This window comes from Hyperolius riggenbachi, chromosome 3 (genome assembly GCF_040937935.1).
Source record: "Hyperolius riggenbachi isolate aHypRig1 chromosome 3, aHypRig1.pri, whole genome shotgun sequence".
In the NCBI taxonomy this organism is placed as follows: domain Eukaryota; kingdom Metazoa; phylum Chordata; class Amphibia; order Anura; family Hyperoliidae; genus Hyperolius; species Hyperolius riggenbachi.
Window position 1 is genome coordinate 493,714,795 of NC_090648.1, and position 10,002 is coordinate 493,724,796.

Consider the following 10,002-nt stretch of genomic DNA (forward strand, 5'->3'; position numbering starts at 1 on the left):
AAAACATATTGGGCTCTATTCATAAAAGGTTACCGCAAGTTTTCCGCTCAAAACAGCGGACTTTCCCGACCATTTAGCAAAGTGGGCATTCATAAAAGCTGTTCCCGCATGAAAATCTACAATCCCCCAGCAGAGCGAGAAATTTCCGCCCTCTCCAGTGTTTTTCTAGATTTATCTAGAAAAAAGTAACAAAATGGCCATTCATAAAGTTTAGAGGAAGCGGTATGTGGACGGGAAATACCGCTTCCTCTGATTTTGCGGATTACATACAAGTGAATGGGACAGACCTCCCAGAGAGAGCAGTGCACGGAGGGACTCTGCCGGCTGAAGTGTTTCCGCATGCCTTCCGACAGCTTACCGCCAGCTTTCAGCGGGACATCTCCGCTCTTGCATCGCAGCTGGCAAGATTTTTTTGAATGACCACCCAGAAGTGTAAAATACCGCTGCGGTATTTTACCTCTACGAGTATTTACGCCACAAGTTTTTTATGAATAGAGCCCATTGTTGTCTATCCATCCATAGGTTTTCACAGTTTTGTGGCAATGTATTGATTGTTCATAATTTACAGTAAAAATATATAAAACTGTCAAATCATAACATCAGAAATTCAAAATTCAAAACTTAACCACTTGCCGACCGCGCACTCATACCGCACGTCGACAAAGTGCCAGCTGCAGGACCAGCGACGCAGTTCTGCGTCGCCGGCTGCAGGCTAATTAATCAGGAAGCAGCCGCTCGCGCGAGCGGCTGCTTCCTGCCAATTCACGGCGGGGGGCTCCGTGAATAGCCTGCGGGCCGCCGATCGCGTAATAAATAATCCGCTTTGTTTACATTCGTACAACGCTGCTAACAGTAGCAGCGTTGTACCAGATCAGCGATCCCCGGCCAATCAGCGGCCGGGGATCGCTGTCACATGACAGGCAGGAGCCTGTTAGAGGCTGCACAAGACAGATCCGTTCCTGTGCAGCCTCGGATCTCCTGGGAAGGGAGGGAGGAGAGGGAGGGGGGAATTTCGCCGCGGAGGGGGGCTTTGAGGTGCCCCCCCCGCAACACACAGGCAGGCAGGAGCGATCAGACCCCCCCCAGCACATCATCCCCCTAGTGGGGAAAAAAGGAGGGCGATCTGGTCACTCTGCCTGCATCCTGATCTGTGCTGGGGGCTGCACAGCCCACCCAGCACAGATCAGCTTAAACAGCGCTGGTCCTTAAGGGGGGGGTAAAGGGTGGGTCCTCAAGTGGTTAAAAGAGAGGACTAGATAAAAGTGTGAACGGAACAGTATGAATATATTGCTTAGAAAATTAATAGATTTTTTCTAGGACCTCGTATAATCCTTCTGGAGCGAGTGTCCTAAGAGTCTGGATCCAGTACATTTCTAGTTTTTTGAGTTTCTCAAATGCCGCTGGTTCTGATTGGTTAATGGTGTCTATTAAGGTGATGGAAAAAGTGTCGGGTTTGCTCTGGTGCATGAGGTGAAAGTGGCGTGAAACACTGTGCATGGGAAATTTATTAAGAATGTTCCTTTTATGTTGGCCGATTCGGCTCCGGGCTTCTTGAGTTGTTCTGCCAACATACTGGGGATGACAGGCACAAGTAATCACGTAAATAACGAATTTGGACTGGCAGGAGATGTATTTCTTTCTGGAGTAATGGTTATTGGTGACAAATGATTTAAATGAGGAGGTATTGGAGACAAAGGTGCATGCTAGACAACGGATGTGGTTGCAGGACCAGGATCCTGGTGTGGAGGGGGCTTGGTTAGGTGTACTTTCAGTTTTGTGGCAGCGGAGTCTGCTGGGGGCTAGTAAGTTACGGAGGTTGGGTGCTCTTCTATAAGTGATGAGTGGCTTATTGGGTAGAATGGGTCTGAGGTATGGGTCCTGGAGTAAAATTTCCCATCTTTTGTTGAGTATTGATCTGATGCCCTGGTGTTCTTTGCTAAATTGTGTGATGAATCTGGGGGGTGGGTTTGCATCAGTATTAGGATTGGGTATTGGGTATGAAATGGAGGCTTGTTTAGCTTTATGGCATGCATCGCGGATGAGTTTTTTCGGGTATTTTCGAGCAGTAAACTTCTTGGTAAGTGTTTTGGATTGTGTAATATATAATAATATATGTCTGTGCGGCGAACCGTTAAAGGTGCAGAGTGCTGAATTGTAAAAAATGGCCTGGTCACCTGGGGGTGTAAGCCTGTGGTCCTTAAGAGGTTATAAACACAATACAAACATAACTGGCTTATGTGAAAAAAACCAAAAAACTGTTAACCCCCTTGCCGTTCCAATTACTGCGGCAAGGGGGCAGCGCAGCAAGGCTTTTATTCTTTATAAAGATGTTCCCTGAAAAGGATTTAAACAATGATACTGGCCAGATTCCCTGCTCTCTACACAGTTTTATTGGCAGTTGGACAGAGCAACTGCCATTCATTAAGTGCTTTTGAAAATAAATATATCCATGAGAATCCCCTATAAAAAGATGGACTAGTCCAAAACCTGTCACTTCTGTCAGATTTCTACTACCTACTGTGAGTGACAGCAACATAGGAGAAAAGTAATTTATGGCTCATTTTACTCTGGAAAAAATGTACTTCTTATTTGTATATGTTTACTTTGCACATATTTTAAATTTTAGTTTTTCGCTGTAGTGCCCCTTTAACCTGCCTGGCGTTCTATTAAGATCGCCAGGGAGGCTGCGGGAGGTTTTTTTTTAATAAAAAAAAAACTATTTCATGCAGCCAACTGAAAGTTGGCTGCATGAAAGCCCACTAGAGGGCGCTCCGGAGGCGTTCTTCCGATCGCCTCCGGCGCCCAGAATAAACAAGGAAGGCCGCAATGAGCGGCCTTCCTTGTTTTGCTTCCCTCGTCGCCATAGCGACGAGCGGAGTGACGTCATGGACGTCAGCCGACGTCCTGACGTCAGCCGCCTCCGATCCAGCCCTTAGCGCTGGCCGGAAGTTTTTGTTCCGGGTACGCTGGGCTCAGGCGGCTGGGGGGACCCTCTTTCGCCGCTGCTCGCGGCGGATCGCCGCCGAGCGGCGGCGATCAGGCAGCACACGCGGCTGGCAAAGTGCCGGCTGCGTGTGCTGCTTTTTACTTGAGCCAAATCGGCCCAGCAGGGCCTGAGCGGCAGGCTCCGGCGGTACTGGACGAGCTGAGCTCGTCCAGACCGCCCAGCAGGTTAAAAGAGCTGAAGGAAACATTTGATGGTCTGTGGCCACCTTTATATAGCTTTTGGCACACAGTGCTTTAACCCTTCAGCACTTACATTTATGTATCTATACTGGTATGATCAGGGCCGGCCCGCTCATGAGGCGGGGTGAAACTTTTGCCTCAGGTGGCACATGTCTAGGGGCGGCATCAGCCCGTCGGTGGGTGCGGTGAGCCGGCCGCCGAGCTGGAGGGGTAGCAATAATTTTTTCAAAATTTGCCTCAGGCGGCAAAAAGTCTAGGGCCGGCCCTGGGTATGATGTGTTGGGTGGTATATCTGTGATGCTATGTGGCACCTTGCTGTGTATTGGGGCTCCCAGTCTGTACATTACATGTGCTGCAAGGCGGGAGGCATCTGCTCTATTGTTGGACTGGATTGATTGATGTGATTGTTTCTATGACATTGGATCTTATGGGTGGGTCGCTGTGTTTTTTTTCTTCTTCGTTTTATCTATTGAGTTTGTGTCTGACCTGGTCTTTATTATCTGTAACTGCTACGGCAACACACACGACTGCTGACAGGACAATGACTGTTCTCTGTTATTATTTCTCCAACAGATGATGGTGCAGACGATAATGTTGTGCACTACATTTACCAGCAGGAAACTCCATTGCAGAAGATATACACAGCAGACATCACCATGAGGACAAATCACCACATCTCTCCAATCCTGAGGAATCTTCTGATAGATCCCATCCTGTTAGCTCACATACCCATCCTTTTTTATCTTCTGAGTGTGGGAAAGGTTTGTGTTTGAAAACTGGTCTACGTACACATCATAGAATTCACACAGGATAGCGTCCTTTCTCATGTGCAAAGTGTGGGAAATGCTTCAGTCAGAAATCTGATCTTGTTAGAAATCTAAGAAATCACACAGGAAAGCGTTCTTATCCATGTTCCGAATGTGGAAAATATTCCCGTGTCAAATCAAATTTTATTAAACATCAGAGAATTCACACAGGAGAGCGCCCACATTCATGTCCAGAGTGTGGGAAATGTTTCACGCAGAAAGGTAGTCTTATTATACATCAGAGAAGTCACACAGGAGGGCGTCCTTTTACATGTTCTGAATGTGGGAAATGTTTCATTTGTAAATGTATTTTTCTTAGACATCACAAAGGAGAGCGTCCTGATTCATGTCCAGAGTGTGGGAAATGTTTCAAAGGTAATCTTACTATACATCAGAAAAATCATGGGTGAGCGTCCTTTTACGTGTTCTGAATGCGTGAAATGGTTGTCAGAAATTTGTTTTTCTTAGACATCACAGGAGACACAAAGGAGAGTGTCCTTATTTGTGTTCAGAGTGTGGGAAATGTTTCAGTATTAAACTTCAGAGAAGTCACACATCAAAGCGTCCTTAATCATGTTAGGAGGAAAGTGACAGTCAGGCAGCTTATGAAGCTACGGGGAAACAAGCACAAGTCTCCTGGAAGCACATATTATTCGAGCAGCAGCAATGCTCACAGTGCTGGAACTACACTATAGATGTCACCTGCACTACATTCAGGACTTTCTACAAGCTGGGGACTCACTCTAACATCTCATTTCTTGCTGATCATCTCAGAGTACATATGCTAGAAGATTACTGGGGAAGACTAGAGTTATTAGTCGCTGCACAGAGAATTTAAATGTGTGCATTAAACACCAAGTGAACACCTGACACAACTGGCTGAGCAAATTTGGCCTGATTGGCTATTCATGAGGCAATGCTCATGCAAATATGCATTTGCTTTCGCATGCCAACTAATGCAGGGTCCATTGAACCAATGCCGCAAAGCGGTTTGCCCTGCGGGAATTAGTTCATGCTATACAGCACTATCCAGGAGCGCCTCGGGGAGGCTTCCCAATGCCCCCATACAACCGGGGGGACTGCGGGCCCCAGGCTCTCTCACTGCCTAGGGACCACAGTGTTACCCCGGAGGGGGAGGCTGGGTGGAGCGGACGACCCCCCCAAGCGTGGCCAGCACCGGGGAGAGCCATCCGCACCTTTCACCTCCCAATATTTAAAAACAAGCACTTACCTTAACATCCATTGCGTTCTGCTGCTGAGCATAGCTTGGGTGCAACACATTTGAAAAGGAAAGGAATGAAGCATGGGTCGCACCGAGCTTTGGAGCTCAGGGCTGGCTCACACACTGCACTCCAAGGGGGGTGGAGGACAGGCACTGACAGCCCACTCCAGGACTCACACTACCTGGAATGAGCCATCCGCCACCCGCCTCCAAGGGAAAGAAATTCACAAATCGCTGCACAGAGAATTTAAATGTGTGCATTAAACACCAAGTGAACACCTGACACAACTGGCTGAGCAAATTTGGCCTGATTGGCTATTCATGAGGCAATGCTCATGCAAATATGCATTCGCTTTCGCATGCCAACTAATGCAGGGTCCATTGAACCAATGCCGCAAAGCGGTTTGCCCTGCGGGAATTAGTTCATGCTATACAGCACTATCCAGGAGCGCCTCGGGGAGGCTTCTCAATGCCCCCATACAACCGGGGGACCGCGGGGTCCCAGGCGCTCTCACTGCCTGGGAACCACAGCAGCAATGTTACTTGGTAACATTGTTTCCAGTAATCTTCTAGGACAAGTGCCCCCCAGGCTTGCCTGGTCACCTGCTATGAGTCAGACTGTATGCCCATATGACTGAGATATAACCCAACTCATTGTTTACAGCGGCGGAGCGCATATGGAGAGCGCGTCCGCCGCTTATCCAAAGGGAGCTGAGCGGCATGCGCTCCAGTGATGCAGAGACAGGCCGAGACCCAGAGGCTTGCGCCTCAGTGTGGATCTCGGCGTTCCGCCACCATGAGCAGCCAGTGGATCTTACACCCCCGAGGACTGGAGCTCCACACCTGTGCTTTAGGCAGTGTTAACATTTGCCAAATTGCATGCATGTTTTTGCATGCAAATTTGCCTATTAATTTAAAACCAGTTTCGGTCAGTGAGATAGTTAACACTAAAGGAGCCATCTTCTTTGGTTACTCTTTTGGGCACGTTCCTTTAATTTTTCATCTCCTTAGTGAACATTACATATTTACTTTATTGTTTACATTGCAGCGCTGCTTTCATTCATTCGCCCAACTACGGTACTCGTCATACCTAAATGATCTATGCCTTGTTTTTGTTTTGTTTTTTAGGGCCAAATTAGGGTTCTTGTGTTTTGTTTTTACTATTTTCTATGCATTTTAATGATTCTCCGCGTTCCCAGCCATAATATCGCCCCCTATGCTGCTATCGCGTTCCCGTGCCTGTTGGCCGGTGACGACCAAACCGGAAGTGTTCGCCGGCGGGGTGCAGGAGCATCTCAGCGGGGCTGCGAGGGCACCGATCGGCTGCAGGGGGCTGAGGGAAGCCCCAGGTGAGTAAATCTCATTTTTTTTGATAGACTTAAGGATCACTTTAAGGCAACCATATATCTAGCGAAGATGAGCCGACCAAAATACAAATCTCTCTGTAACCGAATTTGATTTAGGAATCTGATTAGAGAGAGATTGGTCAGCTGGCCATACACTGAGGCCGATCACTGGTCAATTTCATGCTGAAATGCCACTGTAACATTGCTGAAATTGATCACGAATTGGCCTTGTGACACTACATCTGGCCACCTCGCTTGTGATACTATATCCCCCGTAATGTTAAATGTCCCCCCCCCACCCATTGCAAGTTGTACATTACCTCTCCGCCGTGCCCGCCGCTTGTCCTCTGCTGGCTCCTGGCTTCCTCCATTCTCCGTACACGCATGCTCCACGTGGTTGCCTAGTAACATGCCCGCGTGTGTGACATCTGACATCACACGCGCGTCCTTACTAGGCAACCACGTGGGTCGCAATTGTCAGGAGAACGGAGCCAGTGGAGGATACGGACAGGTAATGTATCACTTGCAGTGGGCAGTGGGGGGAACATCTAACATTAGGGGAGAATACGCCAGTCGCATTGTCAGTTATGCATGCACTTGTCGTCACAGATTTTCATCCAAGTCGATAATAATATAATTGGATGGTCGATAATCCACCAAGTCATCTGATGTATGGTTACCTTTACTCCACTTGTGCACAAGGCATTGCTACAGGTGGTGATAAGTGTATTCCACATTCAAATTACAAGACTTCAAAGGAACAATTACAGTGTTCTCATAACTATTGTTTGAAAGTATTTTGAGGTTGCAAGTACTGTCTAGCCAGCAATTACATTTTCACACACCTTTGGAGCCTCAATGAACATTGTACACAAAAAAAAGTAATTGTTATGAAAATGCTAGAACTGATAACAAGTAGCCATTGTTTTGTGGCCATTTGAAGGGGCAAGTAACCTGTTTGCAACATTAGAATATGTCTGACAGCGTACTCAGGGTATGTGTACAAACACCAGCTGAGAGCACTACAACAACTGCGGAATAACTACTTGTTAAGGTCCGTACACACGCCTGACTACAGGTAACGACGGGTCCGTCGTTTTCAGCAGATAGTCCGGCGTGTGTACAGTCTGTCGGCGGACTGATACGGCTGTTCCTCGCTCAGAAACAGCCTTATTAGTCTGCAGACTGTACACACGCCGGACTGTCGCTGGAACGCTCGCCCAGTGGGAGGTGACGACGGACCTGTCGTTGCCTGCAGTCAGGTGTGTGTACAGACCTTTATAGTCGAGAGAAAACCAAAAGGAGAACGACTTGGAAGGGGAGGGGAAAACAGAAGCGGAACGCCGTGGCTGTGACCATGGATGCAACAGGACCCCCTCCGTTGCAGATTCCCATCTTGCCAGGTCGTCATCGCCTGCGCAAGCACGTGTCCGTGTCACTCACAATTGCGCTCACATAATCTGGAATGATCTGCGCAGGTGAAGAACTACTGCACCTGCACAGAACACTCTAGACTTCGTGAGTGCGATGGCGAGGTGGGCATCTACTTAAAGCCAATGGGAACTGGGGGGGTTAAGGGTGGCCACTGACGATTCAATCTTTTTCATCCAATCTTACCAAATCTATGTAGTAGAAGAGTAAACTGAGTGATTATACTTGAACAGATACTATAGGCAGGCCCTTCTATTACATAGAAATGGTAAGATTGGATGAAAAAGATTGAATGGTTAGTGGCCACCCTAAAATACAAAGCCGGATACTTACCCCAGGAGAGGGAAGGTTCGGGGTCCTAATGAACTTTCCCTCTCCTGTCGTTCAGGCGGCAGCTCCTCCATTCATTCAAATCCCCTGCTGCGCGGGAATTCAGAAGTCTTCAGGAGCCGAGTCCTCCCGAAGACAGGCAGCTCCAAACTGCGCGCACACGAGTGCGCGTGAGTGGCCGCTCGCGCATGTGCAGTGTAGAGAGGCCCATCTTCAAGAGCACTCGGGCTCCTAAAGGCTTTTCGAAGGCTCCGTTCCAAACAAAAACGCAGCATGCAGTACCGATTAAAAATCGCAAATCGGAATTGCATGTAAAACCACATCAAAATCGCATATAGTGTGCAAGAGGCCAGAGCCAAAAAGATGAGAAACTGAGGGAGATGGCATGTACGATGAGCTGTCCAGATGCCCACCGCTCTCCCGTTCTCCTCCTTTGCCTGATAAATTAACACCGGCAACCTCTTCTGGGTCGCCAGAGCCGGGCAGCACCACGCCTACGCTGGACCGGCTGCGTACACCCGACAGCACTCGAACCCAACTGGGAGCTCTCTGCGCATGACGTCAAGATGACATCATGCGCAGTGCACTCCTGGCCACAATTGCGTGCTGCTGTATGATGCCCACAGGTGGTCCAGGGTAGGCGCGGTGCTGCCCATCTTCAGCGAGCCGGGGAGAACTTAGCAGGCAAAGGAGGGGAACAGGGGGAACGGCTGTTATCAGGAAAGCTCATTGTACATGCCTGTCCCCCCAGATTTCTAATAAGCGAGTCGGCTCCGGTATCCTTTATGGTGATTTGCTCTTGGAATTCACCCTGACTGCACGGAAAACAATACTTTACTCTGTGACTGGACACATACTTAAACTCCATGGTAACAGGTCATTGGGACTGATAGTGTCAAGACAATGGCTATCATTCATAAAGCGTTTCCGCATGCGGAAATGCTGAAAATAGCTGACTTTACCGACCACTAAGCAAAATGTGTATTCATAAAGGCTGTTTCCGCATGCAAAGCTGACTTTCCCGAGCAGAGCGATAAATTACCGCATTGTGCGGTGATTCTATGCGGAAATGTAACAAAATGTCAATTCATAAAAATTAACGCAAGCGGTATGCGGACTGGGATTACCGCTCCCCTGGATGTAGCGATAAGCATGCGGAGTACATGTAAGTGAATGGGACAGACCTCCCAAGCAGCAGCAGAGAGAACACCGCATGGAGGGACTCGGCCAGCTTCTTCTGTTTCCTACCGACAGCCTACAGCGGGATAGCTCCGCACTCCTATCGCAACAGGCAACATTTTTATGAATGACCACCCAAAGGCTGAAATACCGGCAGCAGTGTTTTCACGCATGGATTTATTTTACCGACAGCACTTTTATGAATGATAGCCAATATATACGATGGGTAAAATGTTGGCGCTATATAAATACTAAATAACGATAATATATCCCAACTAAAAAGTGTCTTTGCTCCCGGTAGTTATGTCACATAAAATAGGTCTCTCCTGTTAAAAAAAAAAATGCAGCAACTGTAGTAATGTAGAAACTGAACAGCAGCTAGATGGCTGATTGGATTACACTCTCAGGGCTCTATTCATAAAACCTTACCGCAAGTTTTCCGCTCAAAACAGCGGATTTTCCCGTCCATTTAGCAAAGTGGGCATTCAAAAAAACTGTTCCC